Here is a 22,549-nt window from a genome sequence, read left to right on the forward strand (position 1 = left end):
ACCTTGTAATTTTGTTTCATTGATTGAATTGGTGCTTTAAGTCCACTTTATGCACAGTAAGGCTAATTTGGACTGGGATCCGAACCAGTATGTGCCTCCACAGGAATCAAACCCAGAACCCCTTGATTGCAAGGCAGCGACTAGTATTAAAATCCTATGTTACTATATTTTCTGAAGCTTTTATAACCCAACTATAAAAAAATAAAAGACTCCATTTTACTAGGTATACATGTAGCTTAACCTAACTTTGCAACATCACAAATAAGGTCACATACATTACCTCATACTGACCAAAACGAGTTGAATCTAAAACATTGGTTTCGATATATAGAAACATGTACAAATAAATGTATGTACGAAAAATGATTTTTTTCTAAAATTGGTCATGCAACCAATTTTCAAATTGGTTGATTTGACATGGAATGAATCTTATCAATAATTGCATGGATCACTATTGTGCTCCACTGAAATGTGAGCTCTATAACAGGTCGACAATGCATATATTGGGTGATTCAAAATACCTTTACACCATCTACAATCAGGGTTGGCACTTTGCCTGTTTTTTTTTTTCAGGTTTCATCAGATAAAACCCAGGCAAAACTGGGTTTTATTGGGGTTTTTCAGGTTATGTTTAAAAATATATATTTTAAAAGTGAAATACATTTTTCCACTAGTAGTAATGTATCTTAACATTCAATTTGTATTGCTTTACACCCTGTCCTAACTATCTCTGGACAAGGGAATGAAAACAAGTCTCTGCGCAAGTAGTGAAGTGAGACGGTTCCTCCAATGAACATGTGAAAGGGACATGGATTGCGTGGAGGGGAAAGCGACTGTAGTTACCAGCCTTCACAGCAGCGTGTACTGCTTTGCTCTGCCAACTATATTTCCTCCCCTTCTCTTATGCTATGCAGACCCTTGTTCATAAGATAAATGTGACAGGAAATAGTTGACTGAATCAAAAGCAATATAACATTACTGTTAACATATACTGTTCTATAGGTAAAATAGGTAAGAGTTTCGGAGACACATTTCTTCAATTTTACTAAGAAAAGTACTTACGAAAACTCATTTCTGAAGAGTACGGAATGCTGCCGAAACTTAAAACTTCACCGTAGAATGCAGCAGAACAATAAACAATCACATTTGATGTAATGATATTGCCTTTTGTGTAAATTGACAAATATTATGCCGTTGTTTCCATTATGTACCTGCAGATGGCTATAGCATCGGAAGTCACGTGATCTCGCTAGTGGAATCAGGGTTTCCAAACGTGCTCTTTTTTTTTACAAGAAAACTGCATGTCCTGGATGTGACGTGAGGTTATTATCGGGCGTAGAAGATCCCTTAGATTTTACAATCCAACAAAGCATAGTGAAGGAAGAAGTTGATTATGGAAAATGTGGTAGTGCATGTAAGGTGCACGTTGGACGCAATGGCAATTGTATGTATATTTGTTCGAAGAGAATCGATGGACAAGGTAAATTACGTCGCAAGAAAGTTCCGTGCAGATTCAAATGTTCCGCAAGAAATGGCAAGTTCATAGGTTCGAGTAACCTATCGGTGGATAAGATAATTCATTTTTGCAATCTCTGGCTTCATCTGCCGTACCCACGACAAGCTGTAATAGAAGAGGAATTAGACATGAGTAGAAGAACTGTTGTTGACTGGTCAAACTTTTGCAGACAGGTTTGCGAGGAATGGGTAACTGAAAATTCTCGTCCCATAGGAGGTCCAGGAGTTGTTGTCCAAGTAGATGAAGCTAAGTTTGGCAAGACGAAGAGGTGTGTAAATAGAAGAGGACGTCCAGTTAATGGACAGTGGGTGTTCGGCGGAATAGAAAGAGGAAACCCGAGAGCATTCTTCATGGTCCCAGTAGACAATAGAGATGAACATACTCTGCTGCAAACCATACGCAAATTTATTCTTCCAGGTACAACTATCATCTCAGCCTGCTTGAAAGCCTATATAAATTTACAGGGAGCAGGCTACAGGCACCTGCGAGTGAACCACAGCATAGAGTTTGTGGACACACCTGCAAGTGGACATATACATCACGAAAACATGCGACGAATGTTGCACGATGACATTCCAATCCACTCCCAAAACATCGAAAGAGCATGGCGTAATGTACGTCATTCCATACCAACCTTTGGACAGAAGAAGAGTCACTTCACAGGGCACCTAGCAGAACACCAATTTAAGGACAATTTCCCACCGAAGGCAAGAACGCACGAATTTTTCAAACAAGCCGGTACCATGATGTAAATGTAACTTGAAAACAAGTAACGATGTGTCATGGAATAAATATGTGAAAGATGCTGTGATGGTAAGTTAATCTCTCAATTTTTACTAACCTAACCTGCCTAACTTTGCATGTTTCGTGACTTGATAGTATAATTTAAAAAAACCCAATAATTCGTGGAAAATAGGAATTTTCATGCATATTAGAGTTGGAAACACTGATATCCGAAAACAAAAGAAGTGTTATCATTTGCAAAGCAAGCAATATCGCAGCGTGACGTGCTGTTGGTAGCATTAAGGAAAATGGCTTATTTTAGTAGAAAAAGTGTTTGTTTTCATGAAAAAGCATAAAAACCATAATGGCATAATGTTCCGCAATACACAATTTGTAAGTACTAACCACGAGAAACACAAAATATCCAATTTTCATGTGTCTCCGATCTATGAAACTGTTACCCTAAAATATTTGTTGAACGGTTTGATTCTACTCTTCCTGGAGGATGTAATGGTTAATGCTGTTGCTTTGTGATTAGTTTTCAGGGTTACATTCCATGAGGAGACATACTTTTGTGTATCCAACAATCGGACTATCGGGTGGGGGAGGGGTTACAAAATATGTTATGACCAGTGTTTATTTTTCAGGTAGTCAACAACGGCACTCTATACTGGCACCTTATTATAGGTGAGGACTAATAACATTTTATTCTAACAAGAGAAATGCCAGAGATCCTGGGTTTGAATCCCAGCCTGGGCACGGGTATGTCCCTTCATAAATTTCATCATATCACTTGTTCTCATCTTTGTGATTGGCCAAATGTGGCAGAAAAAAGGAGTATAATAAAGCAAATCAATCAGGAAACACAAGAGAAATGCATATGCACGTGTGTGTGTGTGTGTACTTGGATGCATCATCGTTTATAAACATAACACAATTTTGAGTAGTTGTTATGATCAACACATTAACAACACGATAACATATGAACTTGAATAGTGCCGGAACATTTCTTCCCAGAAAAAAAAGCAATAACTAACTTTTTACAGACTTTTAATTTTATCAATCAGGTTTGCTACCTTCTTCCTTCATAGGCATATTAAAGTACAGTAAAAACTGCATATCCCGGAACCTCTATAAGAAGGAAACCTGTAAATACGGAAAAAAAAGTTCCCTGAAAATGACCTGTTTAAGGCAGAAACCTCCTTAACGCGGAAACGGAACACCATTTAAAGACCAACGAGATGTTTTTATTCTCAGCAAAATAGAAATTTCTTCCTTTATTTTCTTCACTCGCAACAAAACAATGCAATACTGTAAGTGGAACACGCCTCTGTTGCCACTCGCTTATTGGTAACATTGTCGATATGAAAGAATGCGCTACAATACTCATAGCTGTTACGATTCCGTTTCTTTCTTTCATCTCTTACCCTCTTTCTCCACCTTTCTTTCTCTCTCTCTCCTTTTTTTTCTTTCGTAATCTTTCAATTTTTTTGTTATTTCTTTCGAATTCGAATTTAAAATTTTGGGTGCGTCAGCACTACGGCTATTTTGTACCAGTCACATTATACGGGGTCCAGTCCCTTATAGTTACACATAACAACTCTAACGTTACATAACTAAAATCATAAAGTATTAAAATCGTCTGACTTTCGTTAAAAGCTGGGGCTGTAAAGGAGCACTCAGCACAAATAAGGACAAAACACAGGACAACACAAACAAAATTATATTGGCCATGAGGCCAGTCGCCAGAGCCTCGTTCGTCTGCAGTCCAGGGAGTACTAGATGGAAGTGAGGTTGACTATTGGGTGCACTACGTGGAAGGAGCACCCCTTACACCCCTCTTGTTATCTCTCTTTGTTTATTTCTTTTTTCTTCACTTTTATCTCAATCTTACTTCACCTCTCTTATTCCATCTTTCAATCTTTCTCTTTCCCTCTATGCACATCGCGCTACGATACCAGGTGTTCCGGGTTCGAAAAGATACATAAGTACGTACTGTATGTTCTTACAATACTGTAAAAAGTGTACGAACATGTTGTGTAGTTATATAATTGTAATCTCTGCTATGCTTATTGCGACTGTATCCCATTTTTATTGATGTACGTACATGCATTAGTACTCTACATTATAAGTAATGCGAAATTTAAATCTGTCTTTCCATTATTTCCTGCAGCGCTCTATACTGTATTTAAAGTCAACCCTGTATAAGAAGGAAAACTGTTAAGATGGAAAATTTTGCTCAGAACCATCATGTTCCGGGATAGACAGGTTTTACTGTATATGTTTTTCAAGATTAAGCACATTTTTAGTTAATACTATTAGTAAAGATTTTATTCTGAACTTCGCCGGCCTCCGTGGCGGAGTGGTTAGCACATCGTGCTATGATACCAGGGGTTTCGGGTTCAAATCCCAGCCTACGCATGGATGTTTGTGAGTGTTCATTCATCAATATCATCACATAATCACTCATCCCCATCTTTGCAAATTAGCCAAAAGTGGAACAAAAAGTGAAGTAAAATAAAGCAAATCAATCAATCAAATCACTGAAATCCAGTCTGGACTTCAGTTTATGAAACAAATAATTTTGTGAATGCAGTGTTGTGCCAATGTTGGAATTAATTATGCTACAGCTACAAACACATATTTTAACTCATTTATTTCATATGCCATAGACCATGAAATAATCCAAAAAAAGCTATGTAACACAATGATTTAAATCTGCTTCAATACAGTTTGTTCAAAGTTTATCACAGTTGTTTTTCCCCTTACTTTTCTGGACTTTTCAAGCATAAATAAACCATGTCAAATTATAAGTTTGTTGTTTTCAATTGTCTGGCTGATTTCATCCAAATGGAATAAATACTTTAAACATCTTCCAAAATATCTGACTGTTATGAGAATGGCAATTCCCATGGTCAAAACATTGGTGACTTCCAATTTGGTCCACAACGATTCCCAAACATGCACTATATTTCAAAACATGCATTGTCAAATTATAGCTTAAGCAAAGCCCTAAAATTATTAAGAATCTCTTTTCTTAATCTCCAAAAATAAACTACAGAGATTTAAAAGTGTCATCAGAATTTGGAATCTACCTCAGCATAAGAAAAATCCTACACTCTTAACCCTTAACTTCCCACGTGCGGTCTGACAGACTGCTAGCGTTTATTGTTATTCTGATTCTTATGTGATGGGTGGGTTAGGAGATTACAGCGTTGTCTAGTTGTCCCTTCCCAAACCCTGCATTGGTTTACGTCGTTAGTCGCCACTTGAACGTGACCTTAAGTGATATTTATAGCTTTTTTTCATGCTTAGCGGTCTCAGAGACTGGACCTGGGCCTGTGCGTTATGGATTCATTACCCAGCCCTTCGTCTACTCTGTGTGTTACAGAGTCTGATTTTGAGGGTGGGCTGAATGTGTTTGTTTTTCACAACTCCTACAAAGACAGTTCTCAAGTGAGCCACTTTAATTTTTTGAAGATGCTTGCAAAGTCTTTGGTGACACCACAGATGGAAAAAGAGAGTCAACAACACCCACTTGACCTACGAACTTCGTGCATCCATTCGCCATGTGTTGGGTGTAGCATAACCAAGACCACAAATGGTTGGAGAGCGATTGGAAAAATGCAAAACATGCTCCACCTGTGACCCAAAAAAGAAGAGGAGGATACCTTTGTTGCAAGAAGCCCATCTGCCTTGAGTGCTATACCAAAATTTGCAACAAGTGCAGACAAAACTTATGAGAAGAAAACAATGGACCTAAAAGTACTGGTGAAATTTTTATTTTAGTGGGTGTTTTATGGGTCTTTTTTATATTTTTTATTATTACATGTATAATAAACAAGAAAAATATAACAAAAAGTAAAATTTAGAGTAAAGGGTATTTGATCTTTAATAGCAATAAAGATATGTAATATTAGGTTCATTTTGTGCAGTTTTATGTTTTAATACATTTTTATTGTACTTCAAAATTTAAAATACATTTTTCTTGAGTTATTTGTGTAGACCTTTACGAAACACACCGAATTAGTTCAGTTAAATAGCATCCAGCAGTTGTTAAGTATTTTTTATGTTTATTTTAAAATGTAGGTCTGCAAGACCTGACCTGGGACAGTGTGTGACAAAAACATGACCTAGGAAGTTAAGGGTTAAAATGCTTTGAACAAGTGCAAATGCAAAACACAATCATTCCCGAGGTGTGTCTAGTTTTGATTAATTTCAGCTAAAACCCTCTAAATTTGCTGCAGTTATTGTTGTCTCAAAATTGGTGACATATCCCCAACCTTCCTAAAAGCCACACTACATTATAGAGTTTTTATTAAAAATGTAAAACTCAAGTGATACCCTAACATTGCTGAGACTTGTGCTTCTTAATTTATGAAAATGTAACTTAGTCAAATATGAGCATAATTTAAAGCTCTCGGAAGACACGTCAAAAGGGTCTGTCGTCCACCATCTCTAACGTGGTGACTGACTTTTCTCAAATGCAATGTGAGATCATTCCTCTCATTCATCTCACAACTGTAAAAGTTGTAACTGGAAAGCTTTACATTTATGGCAGTTATCATAATTACAAAACTTGTGATTTTGCCACCACTCTCTTCCACTATAATTTTAAAAGTGTTATTGCAAAATTCTGAACTGATGAAATCTGTGAAATCACAGAGTTTAGTTTCTGAAACTCTGAAGATGCATTCTAGACATCTTTGGAGAAAATGTACGTCATGGTAGAGAGCATGCACAGTGGGAAAAGCCAGGTTTGCATCCACCACCTGGGAACACATTGTTGAGTTTCAGTCATATGCAATCCTGTTGCAGTGTATCTTGGTATTCTCGATGCAAAAATAATTTCATCGGATTGATTCTAAATTTACAGCAGTTACCATCTTCATTAAATAGATGATTTGACCCTCTTTGCCCTTGCTTCTCCTCGTTGGTGTACTATATTTCGAGAATTTTGTTATCAAGTAACAGTGCAAGTAATGCCATAATGCTCCTACAAGTTTCATGCACAAAGCTAAAAACTGTAGCCTACACAAATGTTTGAGAATGTCAAGAGCGATCAAACTATGTCAGTATTAGGGCTGAGCCGATACTCTTAACGATACCAATACTGGTGTACAAATATTCTTCTCCAATTATATGCATGAATTTACTAAAAAAAATTGCTTTAGAATGTTCAGGAATTACATCAGAATATTAAAATAGATATTATGTAATCACACAATTCAGTTTTTCGAGCAAAATAAAAATAAACTTTGAATTTTTAATAATTTCCAGGATAATTAGACTCTGCGAAAGTGTCACCCAGCATTTTGCATATCTCGTGAAAGACCGATATGACAGAAAAATATCGACTGGTATAGGTACATGAATTCCAACCGATACTTCCCGATACTGATATCACTGGTATCGGCCAATACCGATACATCGGTATCGGCTCAGCCCTAGTCAGTACTCTATTTACTTGAGCACCCTCACTTTTGTTTCAATTAAATCGTGGAAAATTAGGAGAATACGCAACTTACATGGGTGCATAACTCCTAACCAGGCATAAATAATGTTTCTCCTGCTCTGGTAAGCAACCCCTCAGGCTCAACTTATGCACTGAAGCTTCCATGGAAACGGAATGGAGGGAGGCAGGGATGCTGCATTCTATTGGAAAGAAAAGAGAACTTGAAAAACACTTGCAACACATACTGTACTCTGAGAAATCTAAAAAAACAATTTCAAAATGTACTTCATGACGCCATAGTAGTCAATTAACTTTATTCTACTTTCAGCATTTCAAAAAAATGTATACAATAATCCCATGTGTGTTTATACATGCAAAAACTGATTGTATCAACTGATCATGACTGGTGAAACCATGGTTCCCCACGAACTGGAAATATGTTATTATTGCTGTTCAAAATCAATTTCAACCAAGATTTAAAAAAACAGCCTGATCAAGCCCACTGTGACTTGTACTACATTAATTATTTGGAGTATTATGAGCTCTGTTAGCATTTTTTTACAAATTTTCTCGAACTGTTGACAATTGCAAACTCACAATCCAATATGCCCAGGATTATAGGATGGAAGGGCGTTAAATGTATGTTTTTAGTAGTCAGTCCACATTTTGCCATCTTATCCTGCCTTTGATGATTTTCTTTTTTTAGAATTACTATGCCAAAGGAGGGAGGAGGTTTTATGACACGGCTCACAATTATTCAAAGCAAAAATTTACAAAATTTCTGACCCTCATGACCCTGATTAATAGACATCGGATTTTTAGGATCCAAAAAGTGTGTTTTTAGGTTCCAAAAATAGGCTCTAAAATTCCTAAAATAGGTCCAAAAAATCTGAAGTTAGGCTCGAAAAATCCTAAACTAGGTTCAAAAAAACTTAAAATAGTTCGAAATTCCTGAAAAATGCTGATTTGGTATAGTCACCTGCAATGAAAATGGGACACCTATATCCTGAAATACGCACCATCTTGCATAACGTTGTGTGTTGCCTAACCGTACGGTGATGGCAGAACTTACCATTGGAAATTTGCTATTAAAATCCACTCTTCGCCGTAAAGTTAGGCAACAATGTAATTCGCCGATGGCTTGTGCAGTGGTAGCGTTGTTGCCTTGCAATCAAGAGGTCCAGGGTTCGATACCCGGTGAAGGCACGTCGTGGTTCGGATCCCACTTTAAACTGTAGGTCCAGTCCCGATTAGTCTTACTGTGCATCAGGTGGACTTAAAACACCAACTCAATCAATCAATAGTTAGGTAACAATCTTTCATGTTATCCACAGTCAAACTCTGCAATTTTGTCTGTGAGGATCATCTTATATGCTGAAAATAATCTTTTAACAAAAACATGGTCAGTGGTGCAAACTTCAATACCGTAATGTGGGGCTATTCTGAACGCATTGCAGTAAATGTCGTTCAATTGTGCTGGTACCTGATAGCAGTGTAAAATTTTACAAAAAATAGTTCTGTAGCTCATGATGCAACCTTCGACGTAACGTAAGTTGTTAGACTCACGTGTTGTTTGCTGGTGCATAAACAATTCTCAAACCTCTGCTCAGAATTACACTCATTTGGGGGATATTCTGAACACAAGCACATTTTGTACATATGTACGCCCATCTTACTGATGGGGATTTTCTGAACATGCTGATATGTTTCTGGAAAACGTGAAAGCAACTGTTCCTAGGTTTCTATTTTTATTAGTTCCGTTTTGCGACCACGTGCTAATTATTACACTCAGAGTGAACCATTATGATCCCAAAATAATATAGCAATTTTTTTCCAGGTGGTTTTCAAGATTAGTTCAGCAAGTATAAAACAGGAAAATATTTTCTAACACACATTACAGTACTGAAATGTTAGTTCGCAAGGCAAAAATGCCAGAAAGCACCAAATTGACGTGAAAGTGAGCAAGACCACACAGATCAGACCACTTTGGACTGTAAAGGTAACAATGGCACCAGATATTTTGCTTTGTTTAGAGCTTTGAAATATCACCATCCACTTGGAGGAAGGGAAATCGACACAGAGTACATTTCAAACACGTTTGTCATTGAATGTTTTCATGAGCAAACAAAGCAATTGCCTCTGTGTGGCATAAAAATCCTGTAAAACCTTTAAAAATATATAAAAACCTAAAAAAGGGCTTCATTTAGATGCATACACCTAAAATAGGTTCTAACAAGCAAAATAGGTTTTTTAGGCAATAGAAACCTTCATCATTTGTTGCGTTTTTTAACAAAACACTGACATAATTTATTATTTCCTACATACCTGTAATGGAAAAAATAGGTTAAAAACCTAAAACCCGAGGTCCATTGATTATTATAGCTCACAAAGTGTCAGAAACGGAGACAGAACAAGCATTGGCCTGTGGTGGTATTGTCAAAGTTCTGACATCACTGTACACATGAATTTTCTGCATGTCAAGAACCATATCAATAAGGAACTAGTTAATTACTGCATCTTTTGTGAAGATTTATCCATCATGCTTCATAACCACTCAGGGGTAGAGAAAACTAAAATTAATTCAGATGCCAGCCTTTTTTCCTCAGGGGCAGCTATTCATTTCAATTTTTTTCTTTCAAATATGGGCTAAGAATGCCTGAAATCAAACTAAGATAAATGTGGCCTTAGAAACGTTTAATTTACTAAATAATACAAGAATGGATTAAAAGTGATTAATTCTCGTGCCAGAGTGACTCTCCTAAAGTGGGCTCTACTAGTTACAGCATGAATAGCTATGCAATACATTCCAATATTTGGCAGAGTCTACCATGCTGCTGCAGTGCAAAAATTTATAATGGCATGTTTATTATTCGTCCTGCACCGTGGCCGAGCGGTCTAAAGTGTCAGGGTTTTGTGCTCCAGAACGTGCACAGGCTCCTGTCTCCTGGGGAAGAGCAACAACCTTTCTCCTCAGATTTTGGCCTGTGTATGGGACCGGTGGCCACCCACCATCGTGAGGAAACTGGAAACCTACAATAACGACTGTGGGTTCGTTATTCTGACCACACATCACAATGTAACTGGTCGGACAATCTCTCATCTGAAGTGAGTGAATGAGGCCAACAGTCAGTAGGTGAGCCCAGACCCCTCAATGGATTGTTGTGCCACGGGTTACGTTTATTACTCGGGATTGAATTTTATTTTTAAGTCCAGTTTATGCACAGAAAGGCTAATTGCAACTGTACACTTAAAGTAGCATCAAAGCTAAGGTGACCAGACACATACATTCAAAAACCTACATACCTGTAGCGGAAAAGGAGGACAATGTCATAAAAAAGAGGAAAAATGGCAATACATTTGCTATTACTCATAATTTTATACATACATATAATAAAATCTTACCAACACTTTTCAGATGGTCTCTTTCAATAACTTCTTCGTACTTTTAAGCAAAGAAAACAATCTCCTACTTTATTATTTAAGGAATGACAAAGAATATCCACAATTTGAACATTCGCCTTAACATATTTCCAAAAACAGAGTTAAAATTTTAGGTAGTTTAGATTGTTTCAAGAAATATGATTTTAATGCCACGAACATTTCTAGCTCTCTTTCAACAGCAGGGGAAAGTGACAGTCACCTTACACTTTACTTCATATTCGTTTCTTCCATCCCTTAAGAACTGGATATATTCTTGCAAGATAATTGCTGAATTTACACTTTGGCTTCGTTATTTCATGGAAGTAAATATTACTTAATAATCAAAATTCTCACTTTGCATTTCTGTATCGCATATGTATAACTCAAAAAGGAACTCACCGACCTCTGTGGCGGAGTGGTTAGCACACAGCACCACAATGCCAAAGGTGATTCCCGGCCTGGGCATGGGTGTTCTTTCTGAGTGTCCCCTCATCGTAGCAATTAGCCAAAAGTGACAGAAAAACGAAGTAAAATAAATCAATCAATCGAAAAGGAACTGCACAGACTACTTGCGTTCCAGCCTTCTCAGAGGACGAAGCAACGAGTTAGAATAGTACTAATGACTAGGGTGATGAATTTTGCCTATTGCCTTTTTTATTCCTTTGTAGTAAAACATAGGCTTTAATGTTTAAAGTTAATTTCATGATATTTACAGTCCGAAAAAGGAATGTTTATAGTGCCTATAAATGCCTGTCTTGAGGGTTAGTGCCTATTTCACTTAATCGTGCCAAAAATTGCTATTCTACAATTGTTGCATACTTCAGCTTTCTTTACGTGTCTTTGGCTTTCCCCACATTGAAGGATGTAAGGCTTTGTTGATGCTGTACTGACTGAAATCTAGTATTCGCCAGAATACTCATTGTATTGTTGGGAAATTGTTTAAAATATTTTATTTTTTTTTGTTACAATGGTGCAAATTGTTTTTCATCATTTGTTCAAATTCGCGCAGTCGTTAGCACAAACTAGTTTTGTGAGAATGACTTTAACTGACGATTCCCTGGAAATGTGAATTTCGATCTAAAGAGTATCAATAGTTTGTTAATCGTTAGCGCACTTTTATGTATAAACTGAAGTGCTAATACAGTATAACCACAGATAAGGATATCCTTACCGGTGGTATAACTGTGCATTGTAAGAAGAAAATTTAAATAAGTTCATTTTAATGTCATTTTGTAAATTTTAGAGCCCCTTTTAAGTAGGGTGAATATACGTCCCGCTTTTACCGGGACAGTCCCATTTCAGAGTAGTTTCCTGTCGTCCCGTTAATATTATTAAAAAAACACTATTTGTCCTGTTTTATAAAAAATCTAGGCGATACCTTGAAAACCAACTATAAATTTGAGACATTTCATACAAAAAAAAGATTAAATTGTTTTGTATGTGTTCCGTTACTCGTAGAACAGTGAATAAGCATGGCCAAGAAGCATACATGCAGTTTCAATATGGACTTGCAACAAGAATGTAAAATAATGCATCTTGAAACAAAAAGGAATGTTTATAGTGCCTATAAATGCCTGTCTTGAGGGTTAGTGCCTATTTCGCTTAATCATGCCAAAAATTGCTATTCTACAATTGTTGCATACTTCAGCTTTCTTTACGTGTCTTTGGCTTTCCCCACATTGAAGGATGTAAGGCTTTGTTGATGCTGTACTGACTGAAATCTAGTATTCGCCAGAATACTCATTGTATTGTTGGGAAATTGTTTAAAATATTTTATTTTTTTTTGTTACAATGGTGCAAATTGTTTTTCATCATTTGTTCAAATTCGCGCAGTCGTTAGCACAAACTAGTTTTGTGAGAATGACTTTAACTGACGATTCCCTGGAAATGTGAATTTCGATCTAAAGAGTATCAATAGTTTGTTAATCGTTAGCGCACTTTTATGTATAAACTGAAGTGCTAATACAGTATAACCACAGATAAGGATATCCTTACCGGTGGTATAACTGTGCATTGTAAGAAGAAAATTTAAATAAGTTCATTTTAATGTCTTTTTGTAAATTTTAGAGCCCCTTTTAAGTAGGGTGAATATACGTCCCGCTTTTACCGGGACAGTCCCATTTCAGAGTAGTGTCCTGTCGTCCCGTTAATATTATTAAAAAAACACTATTTGTCCTGTTTTATAAAAAATCTAGGCGATACCTTGAAAACCAACTATAAATTTGAGACATTTCATACAAAAAAAAGATTAAATTGTTTTGTATGTGTTCCGTTACTCGTAGAACAGTGAATAAGTATGGCCAAGAAGCATACATGCAGTTTCAATATGGACTTGCAACAAGAATGTAAAATAATGCATCTTGAAACAAAAAGGAATGTTTATAGTGCCTATAAATGCCTGTCTTGAGGGTTAGTGCCTATTTCGCTTAATCATGCCAAAAATTGCTATTCTACAATTGTTGCATACTTCAGCTTTCTTTACGTGTCTTTGGCTTTCCCCACATTGAAGGATGTAAGGCTTTGTTGATGCTGTACTGACTGAAATCTAGTATTCGCCAGAATACTCATTGTATTGTTGGGAAATTGTTTAAAATATTTTATTTTTTTTTGTTACAATGGTGCAAATTGTTTTTCATCATTTGTTCAAATTCGCGCAGTCGTTAGCACAAACTAGTTTTGTGAGAATGACTTTAACTGACGATTCCCTGGAAATGTGAATTTCGATCTAAAGAGTATCAATAGTTTGTTAATCGTTAGCGCACTTTTATGTATAAACTGAAGTGCTAATACAGTATAACCACAGATAAGGATATCCTTACCGGTGGTATAACTGTGCATTGTAAGAAGAAAATTTAAATAAGTTCATTTTAATGTCTTTTTGTAAATTTTAGAGCCCCTTTTAAGTAGGGTGAATATACGTCCCGCTTTTACCGGGACAGTCCCATTTCAGAGTAGTTTCCTGTCGTCCCGTTAATATTATTAAAAAAACACTATTTGTCCTGTTTTATAAAAAATCTAGGCGATACCTTGAAAACCAACTATAAATTTGAGACATTTCATACAAAAAAAAGATTAAATTGTTTTGTATGTGTTCCGTTACTCGTAGAACAGTGAATAAGCATGGCCAAGAAGCATACATGCAGTTTCAATATGGACTTGCAACAAGAATGTAAAATAATGCATCTTGAAACAAAAAGGAATGTTTATAGTGCCTATAAATGCCTGTCTTGAGGGTTAGTGCCTATTTCGCTTAATCATGCCAAAAATTGCTATTCTACAATTGTTGCATACTTCAGCTTTCTTTACGTGTCTTTGGCTTTCCCCACATTGAAGGATGTAAGGCTTTGTTGATGCTGTACTGACTGAAATCTAGTATTCGCCAGAATACTCATTGTATTGTTGGGAAATTGTTTAAAATATTTATTTTTTTTTTGTTACAATGGTGCAAATTGTTTTTCATCATTTGTTCAAATTCGCGCAGTCGTTAGCACAAACTAGTTTTGTGAGAATGACTTTAACTGACGATTCCCTGGAAATGTGAATTTCGATCTAAAGAGTATCAATAGTTTGTTAATCGTTAGCGCACTTTTATGTATAAACTGAAGTGCTAATACAGTATAACCACAGATAAGGATATCCTTACCGGTGGTATAACTGTGCATTGTAAGAAGAAAATTTAAATAAGTTCATTTTAATGTCTTTTTGTAAATTTTAGAGCCCCTTTTAAGTAGGGTGAATATACGTCCCGCTTTTACCGGAACAGTCCCATTTCAGAGTAGTGTCCTGTCGTCCCGTTAATATTATTAAAAAAACACTATTTGTCCTGTTTTATAAAAAATCTAGGCGATACCTTGAAAACCAACTATAAATTTGAGACATTTCATACAAAAAAAAGATTAAATTGTTTTGTATGTGTTCCGTTACTCGTAGAACAGTGAATAAGTATGGCCAAGAAGCATACATGCAGTTTCAATATGGACTTGCAACAAGAATGTAAAATAATGCATCTTGAAACAAAAAGGAATGTTTATAGTGCCTATAAATGCCTGTCTTGAGGGTTAGTGCCTATTTCGCTTAATCATGCCAAAAATTGCTATTCTACAATTGTTGCATACTTCAGCTTTCTTTACGTGTCTTTGGCTTTCCCCACATTGAAGGATGTAAGGCTTTGTTGATGCTGTACTGACTGAAATCTAGTATTCGCCAGAATACTCATTGTATTGTTGGGAAATTGTTTAAAATATTTTTTTTTTTTTTGTTACAATGGTGCAAATTGTTTTTCATCATTTGTTCAAATTCGCGCAGTCGTTAGCACAAACTAGTTTTGTGAGAATGACTTTAACTGACGATTCCCTGGAAATGTGAATTTCGATCTAAAGAGTATCAATAGTTTGTTAATCGTTAGCGCACTTTTATGTATAAACTGAAGTGCTAATACAGTATAACCACAGATAAGGATATCCTTACCGGTGGTATAACTGTGCATTGTAAGAAGAAAATTTAAATAAGTTCATTTTAATGTCTTTTTGTAAATTTTAGAGCCCCTTTTAAGTAGGGTGAATATACGTCCCGCTTTTACCGGGACAGTCCCATTTCAGAGTAGTGTCCTGTCGTCCCGTTAATATTATTAAAAAAACACTATTTGTCCTGTTTTATAAAAAATCTAGGCGATACCTTGAAAACCAACTATAAATTTGAGACATTTCATACAAAAAAAAGATTAAATTGTTTTGTATGTGTTCCGTTACTCGTAGAACAGTGAATAAGCATGGCCAAGAAGCATACATGCAGTTTCAATATGGACTTGCAACAAGAATGTAAAATAATGCATCTTGAAACAAACTCCAAAGACAAATTTCGCGTTGTGTCATATATTGGGGGTTAATTTTTCGGGGAGTTTTATGAACGGCTGGTGAAGTAAAATGCTGTTCTCATTCACTGCTCCACAAATAATCAAATAACAATACTTCTGACATTTCTCAACTGCAACATAGCACAAACATCAAAGGGTGTTCAGAAGGGATTAGTTATACCAAGATTATAATAATTAATATATTTTGACAACGGGAGATAATGTTTAATTTTATTGTATGTATCATCCATGAGATACTGACTGACTACCATGCGAGGGACTCAGGTTCGATACTCGGTGGGAAAGAACCAGAATTTTTTCCACCTATTCAAGCGCCTCCGGCATCCACCCAGCTTCGTATAAAGTTGGTACCTGCAGGAAACTCTGGGGGGGGGGGGGGTAAAGGTGGTCAGGGGCATGGTGATGATCACATCACCCCCACCTTCGGCCGTGATCAAGAAAGTGTGGGGTCTTAACTCCACACCACTGTACGCCTTCATGGCGTGGTGCAAAGCACAGGGTAGCACTTTACTTTCTTTATCAAATATCCATATACTTTAATAAATAATAATAATAATACATTAATGATAACAATAATTTTATGATCAGGCGTAACCAAACTTTTTACGAGGGGGTAAACTGACCTCCTTGGGATGTCCTGTTTATGGGTAAATATATTATGGTCACCCTACTTTTAAGTGCCTATTTTCGTGCCTTTTTTCATCATTTTTGTGCCTATCTGACTTCCTATTTGAGAGGTTTTTAGTGCCTATAAATCCTCACCCTACTAATGACTCAGTCGGCAAAATGATAGTGTTCAGCTCCCAGACGCTAGGCGAGCATTGCTCGAATACTTAACGCACCCCAAGTGATATGCCTTAAATGATGATCTGATCGTTATATGTGAAAGCATTCTCTATGCAGCACATTTGCTATTTTCGATTCTAAACTCTTTCCAAAAAAAGGAGGACATTTACTGATTTCTAAAAAATCCACCCGGATGCCGGACAGACACCTAAAAAGGAGAATGTCTGGTCACCCTAATCAGAGCCACTATGTGTCTTCACTTGGTATCGAACCCGGGACCCATTGCAAGGTGGGGATGTTACCACTAGGCCATCAGAGGCGCCCATATTCTGACTTAACAGTACACGTAACACAGAAAACACACAAACGTCCCTGTTGAGAATTTCTTCTCTTAACAAGAGACAAATTATATGCTTCTTAAATTTCTTCCAGCGTGTACTGTGAAATGTACTAAAACCCAATTGTGTGTATACTGTACAGCTAAATACTTCAACAGCAGGGTTATAGCAATGAAAAAATAATGTGACAAATAATGCATAATACTTGCTACAATATGTTATAAAATCATGTATGGACACCAAACGTAGAGTTTCATTCTAGACACCATATTTCCAGTGATTTAGAAGTGCATTAGGAAAACAGTACATGAAATGAATTTCCTCTGAACTCTTAAAGCTAAAATCTTATATATATATATATATATATCTCAATGAATAAGTTAATAGAAATGTTTCTTAAGAAATAACTCAACTTTAAAGCACTTATTTGGGTAACATTATAGTTTAGGGGAGATGGATTTCTTCAAATTTACAGGAGAAAGTACTTACGGAGATCATTTTCTGTAGCGTTGTAGAAGTTTGTGAATGTAGTTTTCATCCATTTTAATGCGAATACATGTTGTTTTCTGTGAAAATCTCTGTCCGACATGCTGTTTCTGCTGCCGCCATTTGCTTTCTGCATGAGAGCACAATGTTCCGTGTGTTAAGATGACGTAACCCCATAGTCAGTGTTTCAAACTCGCCGTGTTTTCACTAGAACATGACGTCGAGTATTTTTTTTTTTTTTAACTATAATCGCCTAATCTAACTTAACCTAACGGAAAATGTTTTTTGGGGCTAACGTGAATTATTTGTGGGGTTAACGTCAATGGTTTGTAAGGCTACCATCAATGGTTTGCGAGGTATTAGCATAATTTCAAATCTGGGCACGAAAGTAGGTATTTTCCGCTGAACGAGGTTGCAACACTGCATAAATTGACAAAATACTCACACAACGTGCCCTGAACCAGTACGCTTTCGCCCGCCACAATGTGTTACAGAATCAAAATAACAAGTAACAGTAAGTACTTGTAAATGTAAGAAATAGACATTATCTTAGTTAGAAATGCATTATTTCACCTTAGGAAATGTTCCGCATTCCAAAATAGTACGTTAGCAATGTAAAAAAGTGTGAAATATATGATTTATAGGTGTCTCCCCCATACTATAATAGTACCCTAATTTGTTCAAATACATTATTTTTTTAGATGTTTGTTTTTCTTGAATGGAATTTCCACTCTTATTATTCTTATGTTTGTATAATACTTCCAGAAATGCATATGCTTTGCTTGTTGGTTTTCAAGCAGCGAGGGTAAGGAACTGGTTTTCTTTTTTTTTTTTTACAAGTGCATTAAGCACAATGAAGCTACATGCTTAAAAAGATGTTCACTGCATTTCATTTTTTGGTATGTAAAATTATTCCTAAGTACCAAATTCCACATGCTTTTTGTTGTTTTTGCACAATTCCTCCCTTGCATATTCTGTTGTATAGATAACATTTTTTTTCATTACTGATACTAGTACTGTTCTTTTATGGTAATATATTGAACACAATAAAATACATTAGTTGTGCAATTATGTTTCTGAAAACACTAACAGAACAGTTCAGCTACTGAAGACAGTAGATGTTTGTAAACACCTTTTGACCACTGAGAAACCATAGAAAACAGCACACATAGTTCGGCTGCCAAAACCATAAAAAAGCTTAGCAGTACAGTTCATCAACTGAATACAGTAAGTTTTTCAAAACACCTATTCATATACTGAAAACAATAAACAGAATGGTAACAGTTTCATAGATCGGAGACACATTAAAATCGGATATTTTGTGTTTCGCATGGTTCGTACTTACCAATTGTGTATTGCGGAACATAGTTTAAGGTGCCATTATGCTTTTACACAAAAAAAAACAAAAAAAAAAACACAATTTTGCACATAGAGAGTAATTTCTTCGACTCCTTTTTTCGCTTCCATAACACAGAATATGGCGGGCAAATCTTGACTACCATAGTGGGCATGCAGTGTCTCCATTCACGGATAGCCCCACGAACCATTTCCGAAAAGGTTAGGTTAGGTTTCGTTACGTTAGGCAAGCGTAGTAAAAAAAAGGGGGGGTTGAAACACTGACAGGGGCTTACGTCATCAACATACACAGCATCCGGTTGTCGTACGGCAAGCAAATGAAAGCAATGGCAATTGTGCATTGGTGAGATATTTCTCTTGAAAAATACAAGATTTCCCGGTTAAATATATTCCAGGATGAAAGAAAATACCTCGACGAACGTTGTAAACCTTGGAGAAACTCATTTCCCTTAGTAGTTTCTTGTGTAAAATTGAAGAAATGAGTCTCCGATGTATGAAACTGTTACCAGACAGAATTGGTAAATTTTCAGTAACCACCAAACGTCTCTAATTCCCTTATTTCTCACATTGATACTTACGTATTCTGCATTCCTAAGGATTCTTGAAGGTGGCATTTCTTTTTTTTCACGCAAATAATCTCAATTTTAGACATATCGTGTATCTTTTTTTTGTTCGCTTTCGCTTGCGTTACATGCGATATGGCGGAGAAATCTTGACTAGCGTTGTCCATGATCAGTGGTTATGCAGTGTTGCAACCTTCTTCATAGAAAAATAGGCTACCTACTTTCGTGTTACTGATTTTGTATTTCTTTCCAGGTTCAAAAATGCATGAACCATGCACGGATAGCCCCACAAACCATTCATAAATAGCCCCACGAACCATGCACGGCAAGGTTAGGTTCTGTTAGGTTAGGAAAACATGGTTAAAATTGTTTTTTATAATTAGATTATTTTTTTTTTCGGGTTCGAAAACCCCACGAACCATGCATGGATAGCCCCACGAACCATTCACGGATAGCCCCACAAACCATTCATAAATAACACCACGAACCATGCACGGCAAGGTTAGGTTAGGTTCTGTTAGGTTAGGCAAACATAATTAAAATTGTTTTTTTAAAATTAGAAAAATTGAAGATAATTTGGTAAACATTTACTATCCTTCGGACACCTATAACTTCTTCGTTTTGTCAATTTTTGACATTCGTACTTACCTCTCTGCTTCGCGGAACATTCTCTCTGCTTCGCGGAACATTCCTTAAGGTGTATTGACGTTTTTTTCATCAAAGTAATTGCAATTTTTCACATTACGAGTACTTCTTTCTCGTAGTCTTTTCACTTGCCTGAGACACAATATGGCGCGTACACCTTCCTACATAATTGCGCATCATGCTTGTGTTTTGTCGATTTTTATTCGTTATGCAGTGTTTCAACCTTCGGAACCCACGAAATACCATTGAAGAAAGCTCATCTGATCATTTTATTATTTTTTTAACTTTTTCGCATTGTTTTATGAAGAAAATTGCAATGTTTCGTGGTGCTATCCATGAATGGTTTTTGGGGCTATCTGTCCCAGAATCGGTGGGAAATTTAAACTAAAAATTTATTTTCGTTTCAAATTTTTGAGTCCAAATTTCCCACCGATTCCGGGCTCTGCCCCTGGGGTAATTGACCTACCACCCCCTACCGCTACCACGGACCCGCCTCCACTCCGCTCCGGCTTTCTCTGTTAAAGGCATATTAGAAATTGGCCGGTCACCTGCCCACAAATGAGCCCCAAACTTTTAAATTTGAAGAAATCAGTTTCCAGGATACGGAAAACTTACATGAATTTCACCACAGATCCACGACACGTCATACTAGGCATATACCCACAGCCCGTTCCTTCTAACGAGTAGCTTACATTCACTGCCACATTTTTGACATTCCTTTCCTTTCTTCACGGTCCCGTGTTCAATTAAATTTTAAAAAAAACACTGGATCTTCCACACCCGGTACGAATTTCACCACACCACCATGACATGTCATGTTTCTAACTTTCGTTGCAAACACAGACAGTTCGAAACACTGGATACCCAATGAACATAAACAAAACACAATTACGACGTGTGATGATGTACGAAGGTATACGCGCCAAAGGCTATTGTCCGTCCGAGAATTAATTTACAACAAAGAACATGAATTTCTGCTATGAAACATTCCCACATCACAGAAAACACCTTCCCGATGTTAGACAATGCTACAGGAACTTAATAAGGTAAGTAGTTTCTTCTGTAAAAATGAAGAAATGTGTCCGAAGGATAGTAAATTAGTACCCTACAGACAACTGATGGCTGCAGTAAAGGTGCTCTCCTTTCGCTCACATGCTCCAAGTATCCCTGGGACACAATATACTTTTTGCATTATAATTTCACATAAAATAACTTCCATCTCATTTAAAGGACACCAATTTAGTCTCTAACTTACTCACATACAGCTTTGGGAACGACTTGAGATGACCGGACCCCTCTCCGATTTTCTTCATATTTGGCATACTCACTAAATGAGGCCTCCTAATCACGAATCTGAAGTTAAAATTTGTCGGAAACGTCTAGAAATTGCAAAATAAGCAAAAATAAGGTGTTAGTTTTCGGAATGGAAACTGTCGATTTTCGCGAAATTTCTTGTTTCACAACCAAATATATATATTCCTGATACTACCACGACACCAAATTTTAACTATGTTTGCCTAACCTAACCGAACTAACCTAACCACGTGCCAATGGTTCGTGGGGCTAGCGTCAATGGTTCACAATTTCTAGACGTGACCGACACATTTTAACTTCAGATTCGTGATTAGGAGGTCTCAATTAGTGAGTATGTCAAATATGAAGAAAATCGGAGAGGGGTCCGGTCATCTCAAGTCATACCCAGCTTTGCAACATCTATTAATCATTACACAATTGGAAGTATGGCCGAAAGTAGTTTTAATTTTCGCGTGGGACAATATGCGAAGAATTGGTACTTGAAGTCTACATTACGAGACCGATACCCCACCAAAAAGTTTAACATTTTTCATGGTTTATGAAGATTACATTGTTTACGTATGTTTTCTGTGCATGTGGAGATGTGTTATGGTGAAGTAAAGTACGTTTGTTTCCTTAAATCAACACAGTTCAAGGCTAAGTAAAAGTGAACACAGCATCGAAAACAACACTTCAAAAACTAATCCACTACTAATATTGAGCTATATTACATACTTTATATCATTCTCATCAGATAGGATGTTGCCTAATCATGCCATAAAGAAGGAATATTAATGATAAAAGTCAATAAATTTACAATTTTGCATTAAAACAAACAGGAAGGACAGAAAACTTGTGAAACTACAATATAAGCTAAACCACAGAGAAGATAATTTTATATATCGTTCGGAATGTTAGATCTTTTAGTTTATAATTATGTAGTTACGTTGATACTGTTACATTTGATGCAGACAGTAATTTCCCATGATTTTATTGGATTTCATTTGGTGATATATTAATCATTTGCAGGATTTTTTAAAATATATATACCTATATATATTTTAGTATGCAAATTTATTATTGACATCGCCGAGA

General features: G+C 36.4%; 1 long non-coding RNA gene across 2 annotated transcripts in view; it reads right to left on the minus strand.

Annotated features, from left to right (window-relative positions):
• The window catches only part of LOC145982199 (uncharacterized), a 77,674-nt gene that overhangs the window by 54,665 nt on the left and 460 nt on the right, over window positions 1-22,549 (minus strand). For both annotated transcript variants that reach the window (XR_014441029.1, XR_014441030.1), the window contains exon 2: window positions 7,768-7,894. This is a non-coding gene — a long non-coding RNA (uncharacterized LOC145982199). The remainder of the gene's footprint in view (window positions 1-7,767; window positions 7,895-22,549) is intronic.

This window comes from Lepisma saccharinum, assembly GCF_977018435.1.
Source record: "Lepisma saccharinum chromosome 12 unlocalized genomic scaffold, izLepSacc3.1 SUPER_12_unloc_1, whole genome shotgun sequence".
Lineage (NCBI taxonomy): Eukaryota > Metazoa > Arthropoda > Insecta > Zygentoma > Lepismatidae > Lepisma > Lepisma saccharinum.